The following is a 17,628-nucleotide window of genomic DNA, read 5'->3' on the forward strand; positions in this document are numbered from 1 at the left end:
AGGGAGGGAGGGAGAGGGGGAGAGGGAGAAAGAGAGAGGAACAAGTGGACCAAAAGAGGATCAAGAGCCAAGAGATCACGCCGCTGAAATGGTTAAAACAGAAGTGAAGCTGGGCTGTGGTGGCACAGGCCTTTAATCTCAGCACTCAGGAGGCAGAGGCAGGCGGATTTCTGAATTCAAGGCCAGCCTGGTCTACAAAGTGAGTTCCAGGACAGCCAGGACTATACAGAGAAACCCTGTTTTGAAAAACAAAAAAAAAAGAAGAAGAAGAAGGAGGCGGAGGTGGAGGCAGAGGAGGAGGAGGAGGAAGAGGAGGAGGAGGAGGAGGAGGAGGAGGAGGAGAAGAAGAAGAAGAAGAAGAAGAAGAAGAAGAAGAAGAAGAAGAAGAAGAAGAAGAAGAAGAAGAAGAAGAAGAAGAAGAAGAAGAAGAAGAAGAAGTGAAGCTGGGCCCTGGGCTAGAGGGGTTCAGGGAAGGGGGAGGGGTGAGAAGGTCTGGGAGGAGCCACAGGTACTGTGAGAGCCTTGACCTGGGTTTCTTTGGGACCTGACATCTGTCACTTTTGAATAACAGAACTCAAATCCATGGTTTTAAAAGCAAATTCAGAATCATTTGAATGGGGACTTTTGCTTTTTATTTTTGGTTTTGAGGCAGTCTTACTAGGCTGCCCTGGCTGGCCTGGAACTCTGCCTGGACTCTGTAGACCAGGCTGGCTTCAGGCTGACAGAGATCTGTCTGCCTCTGGCTCTGAGCTCTGGGATTACAGGGATATGCTATGCTGCCTGGCTTCCTCCTTCTGTTTTGAGCCGGGATGTCTCTCTGAGCCTGGAATCCGCATGTTTGGCTAGACTGATTGACCAGGAAGCTCCGGGCATCCTCTGTTTCTTTCTGTTCACTGTGCTTACAGGTACCATTGCCACAGCCAGCTTTTTATATGGGCACTGGGAATTTAAACTTAGTCTTCACACTGTGTGTCAAGCTCTTGGCGGGCAGGAGTACATCTCCTCAGATCGATGTTGTTCCTCGTTTATCTGTGAGTTTCACAAGATTGAGGGAGTCCTTCTCAAGATCCGGGAGGCTGGGAGGTCAAGCAGCAAGAAAGGACTCAGCATCTCTAAGGGCTCCACCCTGTGCCACAGCATGGCAGGGGGCATGACAAGGGCCAGGAAATAAGCCCAGGAGACAGAGAGGCTCCTCTAGTAGTAACTAATCTATGTCCAAAAGGAAGGTCGTTCCCCACCCTCCCCCATCCTTCTCAGGAGGGTGGAGCCCTTTGGTTTGAACACTTCTTAAAGGTCCCACCTTAGACTGGGGAGGATGAGGAATACTTAAAATCACATTGTGTCAGAGACGGAAAGTGGGGGAATCCAGAGTTCAAGGTCATTCTTCGGGAGGAGAGCCAGTCTCAAAAACCAAACAAAATAACAGGTACAAAAAAGTCCCTCCTCCCTGTACTGAATCAGTGGCAATTAAAGTCCCACTCAGCCACCCAGGAGCCTGAACCTCACTCACTCCTTCCAACAAAGCAAAGGAAGCAACAATCCTGCAGCGATTGTGATCTTTTTTGGTTTTCCTCCTGGAATTCCCAGTGTACTTGAGTAACAGATGTTCTTGTGGCGGTGGTGGTGATGGTGGTGGTGGTGGTGGTGGTGATGGTGGTGGTGCTGGTGGTGGTGCTGGTGGTTATATTTGTAGTTGTTTTGTTTTTCCAACTTAGGATCTGGCACTTTATCTACAAGGCCGAGATTTAAAAAAAAAATCTGAAAATTAAATTTTGTTATTTTATGATCTTGCCTGTAAAATATGTGTGGGTATACAATCTCCAAATACTCTCTCTGCTAAAAGTGGGAGGTTTCTCTCTCCGCCTCCACCCCCCCCCACTTTTTTTTTTTTTCTTTCTTTAAACAAGTGTAGTCCTCTGGATATTGTAAGATGTTTTAGACATTAGAGACATTTAAGAAAAAAAAAATCTCAAGTGAAAATCGCTTTTATCCCCCCCCCCAAAAGGGATACTTGCTCTAGAAAATGCTGCATTTAAAAGGAAAAAAAAAAAGATGCCTTCCGAACAACCGAACAACCGGCTCACTAAGTGTTGCTGGGTTTGTGGGGGAGTGGAGCAGAGTGAGCCAGAGGATCAGGCTATGCAAGGGTTGGGGGTTGGGGAGGGGGGATGGCAGAATTTGACTTACTCACCAGCCAAACATAATTCTTAGTTTTTCCTACTCACTCGCTCAATCAACAAACATTCTCTGGCTCTGCCTTATATACAGGGCTATACTGGGCAGGCAACGGGTCAGCAGCAATGTGTTTTTAAAAACAAAACAAAACAGCCTCTAATGCAACCCAGGCTAGCCCTGAACTCATTATGTAGCCAAGCCTGTCCTTGAACCCCTGATCCTCTTGCTTCCACCTCCGGAGTGCTAGGCTTGCATCACTCCCATTTTTATTCAGTGCTGGGAGTAGAACCCAGAGTGCCCTGCGTGCTAAATAAGTGCTCTGCTCACTGAGTGACAGCCCCAACCCTGGCTATATATACCTCCATGGCCTCCTAAATCCTTAACCCTGTAACTCCTCTGGGAGTAGGCATTCTAATGCTCTAGGGCAGGAACTCTCAACTGGGTGTGAGGCTGCACCCCAGGGGATTTGGACAAGGCCTGGAGACATTTTGTGGGTGTTGCAACTGAGGGACCTGGGCTTCTCTAATCACAGAAACTTGGATAACATCACTTTCACAGAACAATCTGCCACCAAGTGAACTGGGCAACCCCAAGGTCTAAAGTTTCAGTAAATAGCCTTGTCCCCCTCCCCAAGACCTCCCTTGTCCCCCTCCCCAAGACCTCCCTTGTCCCCCTCCCCAAGACCTCCCTGCTGAAGCTTCTTTGGAGGCAGCAGTGTCTCCAGGAAAGCTGAGAAGACAGTGGCTCAACCTTTCTCTTTTCCCTGCTGGGCTTTCTCCTGTACACCTCCAATGGAGAGAGTGCTGCCATTGCTATGGGACTTACCCATTGGTATCTGCAGCATCTATGAGGTGGTTAGAAATAGAGCCCCAGGTTCCATCCTAGACCTGCTGAATCTGAACCTGAAATTTTGAACATGAGCCCCACAGGACTCATGCATGCATTATACGGTGTGAGAAAGTGCCGGTCTCACCTGATAGGAAACAGAAGTTTTAAGTGACAACTTTGATAAATGCTGACATGGAATCCAGTCCCCCTGGGGTGGGGGTCAGGGAAGGCTTCCATGAAACATCAGCCTGGAAACTGAGCTCTTAGTGAGTCACAGGAAGTAGCACAGAAGAAGGTTCCTCCAGAGGGAACAGAATAAACAAAGGCTCAGAGGCAGGCTAGAGGTGGTAACCCAGGAGGTAAGCTGCTCACAGGGCAAGCATAAGGACCAGAGTTCAATACTCAGCAACCACATAAAAAGCCAGGAGTGGTGGGCACCCTTGTAACCATGGTACTCAGGAGGTGGGATCAGGGAGCTTCCTGGGGCTCACCAGCTGCACAGTCGGGCTTTCTAGGCAAGTTCAAAGCCAGTGAGAGACCTGATCTCCAAACAAGGTAGATGGCACCTGAGGAATGGCAGGGAAAGTATACACACACACACACACACACACACTACACAATACACACACACAGATATGCACATAGACACACACAGATACATACATACAGAGAGACATACACATGCACATACATGCACATACATATACACAGAAATATATATATAGTATACACATGCATATACTGTATACAGAGACACTTACATACACAGAGACACACAGACACACACACAATATACACACAGAAATACATACAGAAAGACACATACACAGATATATATATATAGTACACACATGCACACACTGTACACATAGAGACACACACATACACAGATATACACACAATATACATATACACACAGAGACACACATGCAGAGGGAGACATACATAAAGATATGCATGCGCATACATAAACATAGACACAGACACACATAGAAATACACAGTACACACATAGAGACACACATATATACAGAGACACACACAATAGACACACACAAATAGATACACCTAGAAAGAGACACACACCGAGAGACATATACCAACCAAAATATACACACACACATGGATACACACGCACACATACATTCACTCTTTGGCAGGAGGGACCCTTTTCTGCTGGAGAACTCATAGAAGATTTCCCCTGACCCCTGTGAGGGAGAAATAACTGGAGGTGAGAAGCCCCCACCCCCACCCCCAGGATAGGGCTCTGGTGCCAGCTGGATTGTTCTGCTGGAATGTTCCTGCTAGAGTTGACCCTTTAGCCCTCTTCGGAGGTAAGCTGGTAGGGGAGACCACAGGGAAGCAGGTCTAGAAGGCAAGGTGGCTTTCTTAGCAATTTAACTCTGTGAGATCCAAGCAGGTCAGCAAACTGGTCTGACTGACAGTGGTCACCACTCCAGGAATGGTAATTGTCCCAGGTGACCCTAGGGAGCCATGCCAGTGGGGACAGTCCATAACCCCACCCCCACTACCTTTAAGTTCAGGCTACAAAGAGTCACTTGTGTCAATATATTGTTGTACAAATTTGGTAGTTTATGACATGTCCTGGCACCGTTGAGACCCAATTATGAGAAGCCAGAGTGGAACTGGGAACCCAAAGTTGGAAAAGCTGTTAGCTTCTGGCATCGGATCTCCTCCAACTTCGCTGTTCCTGGCCTCAAAACACTTAAAAACAAAAATCCATTTTTAATGAGAATTCTTTCTCTTTTTTTTTCCTTTTACTTTTAAACCAGCGACTCCACACCCTGGTTTTGGTCTCCTTTGGGCCAGCAGACTCCAGCCTTCCTTACAAGCAAGAATTGACTCTAAACTGATTATGGGGGGGGGGTGTCCGGTGGGCTTCCCGGTCAGAGTGGCTGAGGCAGTGATTGACTGGGCATTAAGTCATTTGGTTCCCACTGTCCTTCAGTACAAGCCTGGCCTGCCGGGCCAAGTAGAAACTCATGAGAGTCATTTTTATCACACAGGCAACGACTGCCTGGCTGTCTGAGTTTCCGTCTCCCCAACAGATTACGAATCTTACAAACCATCTATTATCCACTCGGCAACTGGCAAACGTGAACTTGGCCAACACCGAGGCAGAACGCTGACAGAACGCTGAGATCCAAGTCAGAAGAAGTGGGAGAAAGAGAGAAAATTTCAGAGACGAGCCAGACAATTTCTCAACCTGTAAAAACATGTTGTATTTACCAGGTCTGGTACGGAAGCCAAACTTGGGGCTCGGTGTTTGTCTTGGGCCCTGGGCCTGGGTTCTGTCTGATGCTCCCAGAACACTACGCCCCTCCTCCCTCTGCTCACATCTGATGATTGGCGTATTGTTTAGAGACCAAGAGGGACGATCTCGCGCTCCGGAGGAAGCTGGCAAGAAAGTTCGATTCTATAAAAAGAAGCGCGCGGTCAGGGTTCGGTTTCCTATTCTGACTCAAGGCAAAGAGACTCAGAAATTCCAACCCAGAGGGTCAGGATGGGCTCCAGAGCCTGTTCCCTCGGCTCCTGCCTCCTCCCTGTTCGCGCAACTGGCCAGCTGGGATTACACAACTCACACTAATTTTATTCCGCACGCGGCTGTTTCTCGTTAGGAACCGGGATTTTTTTTTTTTTAAACCTCTCGGTGCCGAGCCACTCGCGCCGGATCCAGGTGAGTAATTCCACTTCGGAACAGGAGCATTCTATTCGCACCGCAGGCGGGACTCTGAGAGACGTGCGTTTGACGCGCCGTCCAGGCACAGACCTCCATGTTTTTGCTCGCGGTGCCAAGAGCCAATTTTCTCCTCCGAATTCCTAACTCACCAGTCTCATGGGTTCTATTCCTATTCCACTGGGGAGAAGGGAGGTGAGAACACTTGAGTCAACCCGGAGAATGTTTTTTGGATACCCAGTACCTGACAACGGCTTCAGGCTTCCGAAGGGTTCTGTCTTCTCTTCCCTCGCTCCCCCTGCCCCCTTTAAAAAGCTAAATTCGCCAGATGTTCTGAGAGTATCTAAAACCTGGCTTTCCTGTCTTCCACATGCATTATGGTGTTGGATCCAAATCACAGCACGTCCTCAGTAGTTCTGGAGAACCACATGAAGACAGACGATGAACCTTTCTCTTAGGTGTCTGAAACCATCAGACCTAGGCATCTTGGTCCTTGGGATGCCTCTGGACCAAACTCACATTCATAAACAGTAATGTGGCTTCCTAAGGTTAGCCTCACGCATCTCCTTGTATATTCTTGGCTGGGTACCAGAGGAGGCAGAGCAGCTGCATCTCCCTAAACTCTCTGGGTAGAGTGAAGTGCAAGAGATGGCTCACTTGTGACTTGACTGAAGCTGAAGTTCGGCTGGGGGCAGGGCTCAGTGTATATAGAGCACTGTAGTGTATAGTGTTATGTGCAGGGTTCTGGCTTTGATCCCTAACGCCACTAAAAGAAAAACAAACAAACAAACAAAACAAAGGAAGTGCTTCAGCCACATCTGGAGAGAGCTGGGTAGGCAGTTGCCCTCTTGTCTTTGGGGCTCCAGGCACCCCTGTGCCTAAGGAAGGTAGAACTCCCCCCATCCCTCCAAGGCTCCCTCTGCCTGGTACCCTGCTTTGCATAGAACAAGCCTGAGCACACCATGCCACCTTGCTAGGCCCTCGCCAGAATCCAAGAATGGCGCATTAACCAGATGGAATGCAACATGCATGTAAAGAAATAAGAGCCGTGCCAGGAAAGTTGGCAGGCTTTCTGGAATGCTTTAAACAGTGTGTGTGTGGGTAGAAAGAGTGAGCCCTGAGTCGGCCAGGCGGTCTCCTTTTCTGAGAGCTGTTTCCTTTACAGCCATAGCCTGTTTAACCAGTCAAAATAAATACGGTGTTAAAGGCCCCCCTTCTACTGGCTCCTGGTACCGAGCGGTTTGTCGAGGCAGTTTGAAATATGACCTGGGCTCATTGGGGGGGGGGCGCGGGAACCTTTTAACTGAGTGGAAGAGATGTGCCCCTTCTATGGGGAGGGGGAGGTTAGTGAAAGGGTCATTGAGGCAATGTTCTGAGCAAAGACACCCAGGAAGAAGGAACAACCACAAGGTCCTCACTGCTGGCTTGGAAATCAGAACTTCTAGGTGGCTTCATGCAAGCTCAGGCTGACTTTTAAGGCTTTCTGTCGCCAACAGCTTCTGGAGGAACAATGAGACAGATTTGCACAGCAGTTGGTTGTTTCTGAAGGCACCTAAGGGGGGGGGGGGAGAGAGAGAGATCTCCAGGCCTTTGCTTTACTTTATTATTATTATTAATTATTATTATTTATGTGCGCGGTCGTCATATGTGTTTGCGTGGGTGTGCACTAGTGTGTGTGTGTGTGTATGTGGATAACACAGGGTAATACTCTGTAGATATGTATGTAATGTTATGTAGTAACAGGGTTACATAGGATCTCACTATGTAAATCTGGCTGGCCTGGGTCCACCTGCCTCTCTCTGCCTCCTGAGTGCTGGAATCTGGGATCAAAGGCACACACTAGTATTCAGCTCTGCCTTAGTTTTGGAGACTGCCTCTCTCCTCAATGAACCTGGAGCTCTCTGATGGCACTAGTCTGGATGACCAGGAAGTCCCAGGGATCATTCTGTCTGGCCTTCTCAGTGCTGGGGTTACAGCAATGCCCAGCTTTCTTTCCGTGGATGCTGGGGATTGAACTTGGGTCCTTTTGCTTGGGGGGCAAGTGCTCTATCCACAGAGCCATCTAATCACCCTCTGGGCCTTTGCTTTATCGAGAAAAAGTCAGTTCTAAAAAGCCACAGCCACAGTTCAACCCACGCTGGCCATTTAGCTTCTCAGATCCCCATAAACAGCCCTAACCACTTGCAGCAGCTTGCCATGATGGGCAGCCAGGAAGGGGGGACTGGACAGAGTCTTAAGCAACTCTGCATTCCAGGGATGGCAGATGGTCTCCGAAGCATTCCGCTAACTCCCATGTGGGATGGGAGTGGAGGTGGGGGAGGTGGGGAGGGACCTGGGAGGTCATGGGCTGTCTTTGCTCTTACACATAGAGGAACCAAGGCTCAGAGAGATAGAACCACTTATCCAGGCTCTCCCAGCTTTGGGAGCAGAAGGCCTTAATGGTGTCTAACCCAAAAAGCCCCAAGGGCAATGTTAAGGAACCAACTCTATCCTCAGAACTCCCCTGGCTCAGCCAGCAGGCAGGCTGTTACATTCTCTGGTGGGTAGGTCAAGGGTGAATTAGCTTCCTGGGCTGCTGCAAACAAATCAATGCCAGCAGGACACCTTACAACAACACAAGGTATTCTGCTACTGTTTCTGAGCACAGAAGACTGCAACAAAGGTGTCAGCAAACACACAGCCAGCACCTGCCCTCAGGAAGGAGCAAGAGATAGAAGAGAGCATCCGTGATTCATCTACTGATTCAGCCATTCATCTCCCAAAGGCTCCAGGAACGCCTCTCTGCCTTACTCTACGGGTTCTGTCCTTCCCATGGCTGCAAGGGGTCTAACCTTCACTTCTGTCATCAGGTCTTCTCCTCTTGTGTGTCTCTCGTCCTTCTGATCTCTGACAAGGACATGGGTCATTGGATTAAGACGCTACACTGATCAATGATCTTATCGCAAAGATCTTTAACTTAGTTATACCTGCAAGGGCCCCCTTTCCCGGTTAAACTCTAATGTTTCAGGGCTCAGTGGATAAAGGTGCTTGTGGACAAGCCTGGTGACCTGGGTTTGATGCCTGGAACCCACCTAGTAGAGGGAGAGAACTTACCGCCCCTCCCACAACCCACACACAGGTTGACCTCTGACCTCGACATGCCCATCATGGCTCTTTGCATGCCCACGCACATACGCACACAAAATAAATAAATAAAAAAAATGTAATGAAGAAGTCACAGGCCCAGATTCAGGGGTTTGACTTTTTTTTTTTTTTTTTGACATTTTTCTGCCCATGACTAAGAGAAGTCAGGACCAGACCAATTTGTACAATGAGAGTCTCTGACCTACGAGATCTACATACAGTCTGTAGTAGGTAATTTTCTGACCATTTCTCCCTCCAGTTTCCTCCCTTGATGTGTTGTTGCTAATCTTAGTTTCAAGGGAGAGGTCCTCATCTCCAAAGCTACTTCCTCCTTCAAAAAACAGAGTGGGGCACACCTGGCCATGCACACCTGCATCGCCCAATGCTTGAGAGAGAGAGTGGGCAGAACGGGAAGTTTGAGGAGGAGGAGCGAGGCTGACATATCCTAAGGAAATCCATCTCTGTCCCCGTCCCAGACCTGTCCCACTGTGTACTCCTACTCCACCCCACCCTGTCCCCATCCTCCCCACTGGGGCAGACCTCCTGCCTCTTTAATGGGGCTCAAGGAGAGAAGGTGAATTCTAAGGAAGCAAATAATCTCTGACCATTAACTTTGGAGTTTGCTATTCAACTAGGGGAAAAAAATCCTCAAATGAAGACTGGTAATAATTTCCCAAATCTAGGGAATTTCAGATGGGAAAGGAGGAAAAAAAAAAGAAAGAGAAAGGAAAGAAAATGAAAGGAAAGAAGAGAGAGAGCGCTGTCGTGGTAAATTTCACTTTCTAGACACATAAGAAAGTAGTGCTTGCAGGGACCTGGAAGGCCCGGCCTTGATATCTCTATCTGGGGCTAAGTGGGGTGGCTCTGGACTCCCAGGGCTCTGGCTCGGGCCCCTCAGAGGCCCCTTTTCCAACTCCGCAACCCTCTCGGGTACCTACACGGTGTCGCCCTGTTCCTTTCCTTTTTTTTTTGTTTTGTTTTTGTTTGTTTGTTTGTTTTTGGTTTTTTTTGTTCCTGATAAGCCTCTGCTAGGGAACTAGTTCTAGCTGGCTCATCGTGATCACCGGGGCTATTATTTCACGTTCTCCTTTTCAGGCTCTGTGCAGACAATGTCACCTGAGGCACCATGTGGGGTTCCACCAGCAGAACAGTGCTCAGAAAGAGGGCTTACCCATCACTTCCAAGCTACCTCCCCCGGCCAGACACCCCACCCCCACCCCAGTCTTCCCTCTCTCGCATTACTGTGGTCCCTCCCTGCTGCTTTCCCAGCCTACGTCTATTTTCAACTCATCAGACTGAATGGTGCCTTTGATGTGAAAGTCAGGAGAGGACAGAAACCTCCAGGAGTTTCCCACTTTGCTAAAATCCAAAATTTCCCCATTCTAGTCGCGGTGCAGATCCTTGGTTTCCTCAGAACCTGCAGCGTTCTTGCCTCAGGACCTTTGCGTTTCTTAAGCCTCTCTTCTGGGGACATACAGCAATGTTATCCCTCCTTTCCTTCAAGACCATTTAAATTCACTTCCTGGAGCTGAGCAGACATACTTTAAAATTCAAACCTTCCCTGGGGCACTCCCGTTACATTGTTACTTTCCCCCCCCTCCCCTTAGAAGACCTGTGTTAACCCCGAGTGGAGGTTCTAGTTTGTAATCCCAGGCCTTGGGAGTCTCAGGCCAGCTGTCAAAACACACCAATGTCTTTGTCAGCACTCAGGAGGCAGAGGCAGGCAGATCAGCTGTGAGTTTGTGGCCAGCCTGGTATCTACCTCAAGTTCCAGGTCATCCAAAGCTACATCATGAGACCCTGATCAAATGGAATGAAAGGAAACAAAAAACAAAATAGAACAAACAAAAACAGACTAGCACCTACCTATTCCTTTCATTATTTGTTGGGTATATTGCTCATCTCACCTAAAAAAATAGGACTTCTGGTCTCATATCTGAAAACAGAAGGTACCATGACACACATAAATAGTGCTTATTGGATGGATAGATAGGTGGGTGGATGGATGGATGGATGAATGGATGGATGCTATCTTAGTTATGGTTTTACTACTATAAACAGACACCGTGATCAAAGCAACTCTTACATGGACAACATTTCATTAGGGCTGGCTTACAGGTTCAGAGGTTTAGTCCATTATCATCAAGATAGGAAGCATGGCAGCATCTAGGCAGGCATGGCATAGGAGCTGAGAGTTTTACATCTTCATGTGAAAGCTGCTAGTGAAAGACTGACTTCCAGGCAGCTAGGATGAGGGTCTTAAGCCATGCCCATAGTGACACACTTCCTCCAACAAGGCCACACCTCCTGATAGTGCCACCCCCTGAGCCAAGCATATACAAACCATCACAGATGTATAGGTGGATGGATAGATAGATGGATGGATGGATGAATGGGTGGATGGGCTGACTGAGATGGATAAACTGGTAGATGGACTGACAGATGCATGGGTGTCCTATGACATGTGCCCTATAACCAGTTCTATATTATACAGGAGAAATTCAGAAGGGCTGGGTAGCTTTCTCAAGGTAGGTTAGTTTTAGTTAACGGCAAAGTTGAAACTTCTACTCAGGTTTTCCAGACCTCCAAACAATTTAACTACTAAATTTACCGGTAATGCATTAAACCCATGGTAAAATATGCTAGTGTTCACAGTCTATGACTCAGCCAAATCTCACTGCAGAATGAAGCACCGGGCCTGCACTTGACCCTGCAGGATTAGTGCCTATTGTGCTAGGATTAGTCTGAACTGGGGAAACTCCCACAAGTGCAGAAAGGGAAAGACCTACATGAGAAATCAGCACTAATCACTTAATTAATATGTTTTGAATACCGTTTCCCAAGTGCTCGAGTCTTAGAAATATTTGAAATATTCTAAAAGAGTGAATCTCAACAGATGATTTTTAAAAAGCACAGGAAAGAAAATTGCACAGTCATCTCAATCTATATGTGAACTGCCTCCAGGTAAGGGGCCAGACAGCTGCCTAGGTGGGGCGGGTTCCCTTTCACTCACAGAAGAGCTGGAAGTCCAGCTTGCTGGGACTTAAAACAGCAAATCTTAGCTGAGTGGAGTGGCACCTGCTATCCTAGCACTGGGGAGGCTGAAGCAGGAGTTCAAGGCCAGCCTGGGTTATATGAGTTTGGGACAACTTCTGTGCTATATATTGTAAGACCCTATGTCAAAGCAACTATCAACAAACTAAACCCATAATTACTGTACAGCCATAACGTTTTACTCTTATATATTTATCTACCCCAAAATATTGGGGAGGGAGAGTATGGAATTCATAGCGGTATTATTCAACATATCTGAAGGGTGACATCATTCAAAATGTCCTCCGTCCAACGAATGGCAACCAATAAACTACGGCACATCCTAACAATGGAATGTTTTTCAGCTCTAAAGAGGAATGGCGGCACACACCTTTAGCCCCAGCACTCAGGAGGCAGAGGCAGGTGGATCTCTCTAAGTCTGAGGATAACCTGGTCTACACAGCAACTTCCAGACCAAGCCGTTGGGGTGATGGACAGGTTAGCAAAGAGTTAAATACCAGAGAGGATGGTGGGGAGGGAGGGGGAGCATGACTGATCATCACCTAGGAGGAGATGTCTGGGCTGTGTAGCCTGTTCACATCTGTGACTGGAATGACTTGCTGGCCTGTGTGGAAAGGAGGTTCATCTTTGAAAGCCTCAAACATGATGGCGTGGGACCTGTCAGGGTGGGTCAGTGGATAAAAAACAAGTGTCTCACAGTCCTGACAACCCGAGTGCAGTCCCTGGAAATCATGGTAAAAGGAGGCAAACAACCCCGAAAAGTCATCCTCTCACCTCCACATAGGTGCCACGGCACACACAAGTAATGATGGTGATAATGATGATAATTAATAATAATAAATTTTAAATAAGAAAATGACGGCACAGATCCAAGGAGATGGCTCAGTTGGTAAAGTTCTTGCCATGCATACACAAGGGTTTGAGCTCATCACCATAAAAAAAAAAAAAAAAAAAAAAACTGTGGCAGCGTCTGTCTATAATCCCAGCTTCTGGGCGATGGAGACAGCAGATCCGTGGGCCACTGGTCTATTGCTGTATCAGGTGGACCTTCCCATTCCACTGCTTGCAAGGAAGGGTGTCTTTTTTTATGAGCTGATTAAATTAAATGGTGGGCACTGGGAACTGAACGTGGGTCCTCTGCAAGAGCAGTTACATGCTCTAAAGCATAGTCATCTCTCCAGTCCCCTGCCCGACTTTAAACACACCTGACAGGCGTGTCTTAGAAGACAGCTGGGCTGAGTCATCTGTTGTCCGGCTGTCTTCCAAAGCGAAGAGTAGAGCTGTTGTGGGGTTCAGGCACCCCTTCACCCCATGGTGAGGTCAGATGTCCTGGGTCCAAAGAGGAACAAGAAATCATGGGGCGTGGACGCACATGCCTGTGATCCCAGCAGTGTGGAGACGGAGGCTGGGAGAATGAGTTCCAGGTCAGTCTCTGGTACATAATGAAGCCCTGTCTCAAAAATTAGTAAAGAAATGAACAGACGTTAATTAAAAATAAAGAAGTCAAACTGGTAAGATGGCTTCATGCTACTACACCAGAATAAAGCGGTGTGCGGGAGGGGCTGAGAGACAGCTCAGGGGTTAAGAGCGCTTGTTGCTCTTGTAGAGAATTCAGGTTCCAACACCCTCAGCAGGCAGCTCACAAGCACCTACATCTCTCATTCCAGGGGATTGGAAACAGTGTTCTTGTCTCTGGAGGTGCTGGGCAAGCACATGGTGTATATTATACCCAGGGCCCCCCTGCCGACACATAGATTAAAAGGAAATATGTCTTTTTAGAACAGAACTTTTTTTCTTTTTCTTTCTCTGCACATTGTTGTTGTGTCTGTGTGAAGGTGTCAGATTCTCAGCAGCTGGAGTTGTCCAGCCAGTTGTGAGCTGTCTGATGAGGGTGCTGGGGATTTGAACTCTGGTCCTTTGGAAGAGCAGCCAGTGCTTTCAACTGCTGAGCCATCTCTCCAACCCCATACGTTTATAGTGGGCTAGAAAATAGATGGCTTATAAAACTGAAAATAAGGGGGGAGGGTATGGGGGACTTTTGGGATAGCATTGGAAATGAAATTGAGGAAAATACGTAATAAAAAAATATATATATAAAAAATAAAATAAAACTGAAAATACTTCTCTCTAGCCCTTAATCTGAGAAGATGGCCTGCCTGACCTTTCTTCTTCTTCTTCTTCTTCTTCTTCTTCTTCTTCTTCTTCTTCTTCTTCTTCTTCTTCTTCTTCTTCTTCTTCTTCTTCTTCTTCTTCTTCTTCTTCTTTCTCTTTCTCTCCTCTCTCTCTCTCTCTCTCTCTCTCTCTGTCTCTTTCTCTCTCTCTCTCTTTCTCATTGGGACTCCCAGTGAGCCTGAAGCTAGACTGGCACCAGGAATAAGTCCCTGGTATCCTCCTGTCTCCTCTTCCTAGCTCCGGGATCATGGACATGTGCCACCAAGCCCAGGTTATTCCAGGTGTTGGGGGTCTGAACTTGTGTCCTCAGGCATGTGCGTCTAGTACTTTCCCCACCGAGCCATCTTGCCGGCCCCTGCACTTAGCTTGCAGCACTGTTTTTACTCTTGTTGATTTAGTCCTGGAAGTTGGACCCAGGGCTTCATGCATGGCTGCTAAATACCTCCTTCCACTTTTGATTTTGGGACACAATGTTGCCAAGTTACACAGGCCCTCTTGAACTCGTGGGTGACCATCAGCCTCCTGGGGTGGGATGAGCTGCTCGTCCAGGTCTGTCTGGATGTACCGCTATCACTCTTTTTCACACATGAAAGAGTCTGGGGCACAGAGAGGTTAAGTAATTTCTTCAAAGTAACTCAGCTAGTAAGAGGTAGTTGAGATTCAGTCTCCAGAACTAATACAACTGCTTTGGGACAGACAGATCCTCTGTTCTCAATGCCATTGTTGAGTCCCGGGGCAAGCAGCCCTACACTTGCCTTACCTCTATGCATGTAAACTTAAGATGCATTCAACATCGATCTTTATTGCCGGGCAGTGGTGGCTCACACCTTTAATCCCAGCACTTGGGAGGCAGAGGCAGGCGGATTTCTGAGTTTGAGGCCAGTCTGGTCTACAGAGTGAGTTCCAGGACAGCCAGGATAGAGAAACCCTGTCTCAAAACAAAACAAAACAAAACAACATTGATCATTATTGAAGCTACCTGGGTCCTTCATGTCTGTCTGTCTGTCAGTCAGTCTGTCTGCATTATTAGTATTCTAGCTGATGCCAGGAGAAGTAATTTTTAATGGGGTTAGAGCAGAGGGTGGCAGGTGCCTGGGACAGTTGGCTTCAATCCCCAACACCACAGGAGGAAAAGAGCATTTGTGTGCAGCGAGCTTCGGTAGCTCTGTCTCTGCTTCCTGGAAGAATAAGACCAGTCCTTCTCTGGGTGCTTCCAGGCCCCCCAGGTCTTTGCTTTTTAAAAGACTGGGAAGGAGGCAGGGCTTTGATGGGCCAGAGAGCATTCAAGTCATATAAAACAAACAAGCAAACATAAAAACCCAAAACAATAATAAAAAAAAAACCACACACCCACAAACAAACAAAGGTTGTCCACACCTTTAATCCCAGCACTCAGGAGGCAGAGGCAGGTGGATCTCTGAGTCCAAGGCCAGCTTGGTCTATAGAGCAAGTTGTTGGACAGCCAGGGCTACACAGAGAAGTCCTGTCTTGAGAAGAAAGAGAGAGAGAGAGAGAGAGAGAGAGAGAGAGAGAGAGAGAGAGAGAGAGAGAGAGAGAGAGAGAAAGATTAGGAAGGGAATCCTATTTTACAGTCACTACTACTCTTGGCCATCAGCAATTTTGGCCTGACAAGGAATTAGACCCACTAATGACATACCTCAAGTTGGGCTCAGTCTGGTTGTAGCAAGTGCTTGTGGTAACAGCCCGTCTCAGGAACTCTGGGCCAGCGCATCCGTCTCTTAGCCACAGCCCATGTGGAAAATCAATTTCCCCTAAATGTTTGAAGAATGACACAGGAGAGGCTGATGTCTTTTCCCTCTGCTCGAGTCAATCTGGAGACAGTGAACTTATAAAATGAATGAAAAGAGCTGGAGTCAGGGGTTGGCGGCAGAGCTAAGCAAAGGGCCAGTGCAGAATTTCTTTTTTTTTTTTTTAAAGATTTATTTATTTATTTATTTATTTATTATATGTAAGTACACTGTAGCTGTCTTCAGACACACTCCAGAAGAGGGTATCAGATCTCATTACAGATGAGCCACCATGTGGTTGCTGGGATTTGAACTCAGGACCTTTGGAAGAGCAGTCAGTGCTCTTAACCACTGAGCCATCTCTCCAGCCCCCAGAATTTCTTAATTCCAGCGCTCTCTCTCTCTCTCTCCCCTCCCCCCACCTTGTCCTAAAGCCAGAGGCAATATACATTTGTGTCCCATCCATAGTGACGCACTATGAAAATGTCCTAGAACAGAAAACATTTTATTTGGACCTAGCAATTTCACTTCTTGGAATCTCCCACAGAAAACTCCCACGAGGACGGGAGAGTATGTGAACAGAGAGAGAGGTTCCTCAGAGCCCTGTGTACAAAGCTGAGGAGTTGAAGACCGGATGGAGATCTGACATGAAGGGGCTGCGTGGGCTCACAACTGCCCATAACGCCAGCTCCAGGAGACCCCGTGCCTCTGAGGTGCACATACTCACATACATACAGACAGGTAACTAAAAATAAAACAAATCTTTAAGGCAGGCTTGGTGGTTGGAGCCTTTAATTCCAGCACTTGGGAGGCAAAGGCAGGTGGATCTCTACGAGTTCACGGATAGTGTGATATCTGTAGCAAATTCCAGGCCACCTAGGGCTGTATAGAGAGATCTAGTTGCAACAAACAAACAAACAAACAAACATTTTAGTCAGATTGGTCAATCTATGGGTAGGTTATTGGTATTGCATGTGTTTTCCACTTACAGATGCTGTCAATTTCCCATGAATTTATCTGGGTGTGACCCTCTCTTATATGGAGAATCTGGAACCCATTGAAACTGGCATCTAGTGAGTTCTTTCGTTTGTGAAAAGCTCTCATGGAGCCCAGCCTAGCTTTAATCCTGAATTCTGAGGTTATAGACCTGCCCCCATGACACCTGGGTTTTTATGCAGTGCTGGAGAATCAAACTCAAGGTTTTGTGCATGCTTGGCAAGGACACCACCAGCTGACTTGTACTAGTTGGGCCTGGTAAGCTCTAAGGTGGAGTTTTATTGCTATCAAAGCTTTTAGCCAAGCCCTCGCCTCTGCTGAACTTGGTTGCCCCCACTTTGGCTTCACCTCTGTCAGCAAGATGGAGGTAGGGGCTCTGCGGCTGCCAGCAGGTGTTTTCCAGGCTCAGAGTCCACCTGCCTTGGTGGTCAAAATGAGTCACGTGCCCTCTGCAGACTCAACTGTGGGTGAGGAGCTGGCACTGACCAATCAAAAACATTTCTAGTGCCGAGCAGGACCGAGGGGTCTTGAATTACATAAACTGGAGGAGTGTTGAACCGCCTCACGGGTCCAGGAGGCGATGCTGGGATAGGCTATAGGCACTCTCTCCAATCCTCAGGACCTTTTCCTGAGCAGCAGGCTCACCCATTCAGTTTTATGTGTGTCACCTTGCAGGAAGAGCCAGGCTTGTGAAGTCCGGAGCTCGGCCGACCTTCACTGTGATACTCACGGATGGTAAGAATCCAACGCAAAACAATGTTATTAACACCCCTGAGAACACTTTATACCCTCACCAGCCTTACCAGGCTTCAGAAACAGATACAATGAGAAGTAG

General features: G+C 47.6%; 1 long non-coding RNA gene across 1 annotated transcript; it reads left to right on the plus strand.

The window, feature by feature from the left end:
- The first annotated feature begins 5,578 nt into the window (after nucleotides 1-5,578).
- LOC147005345 (uncharacterized) lies at nucleotides 5,579-16,519 on the plus strand. Its single transcript, XR_015046855.1, has 3 exons — nucleotides 5,579-5,700; nucleotides 12,222-12,354; nucleotides 16,345-16,519. It is a non-coding gene; the product is annotated as an uncharacterized LOC147005345 (long non-coding RNA).
- Nucleotides 16,520-17,628: the final 1,109 nt, after the last annotated feature.

This window comes from Mus caroli, unplaced genomic scaffold (assembly GCF_978045245.1).
Source record: "Mus caroli unplaced genomic scaffold, Mus_caroli_1 scaffold_4, whole genome shotgun sequence".
Classification (NCBI taxonomy): domain Eukaryota; kingdom Metazoa; phylum Chordata; class Mammalia; order Rodentia; family Muridae; genus Mus; species Mus caroli.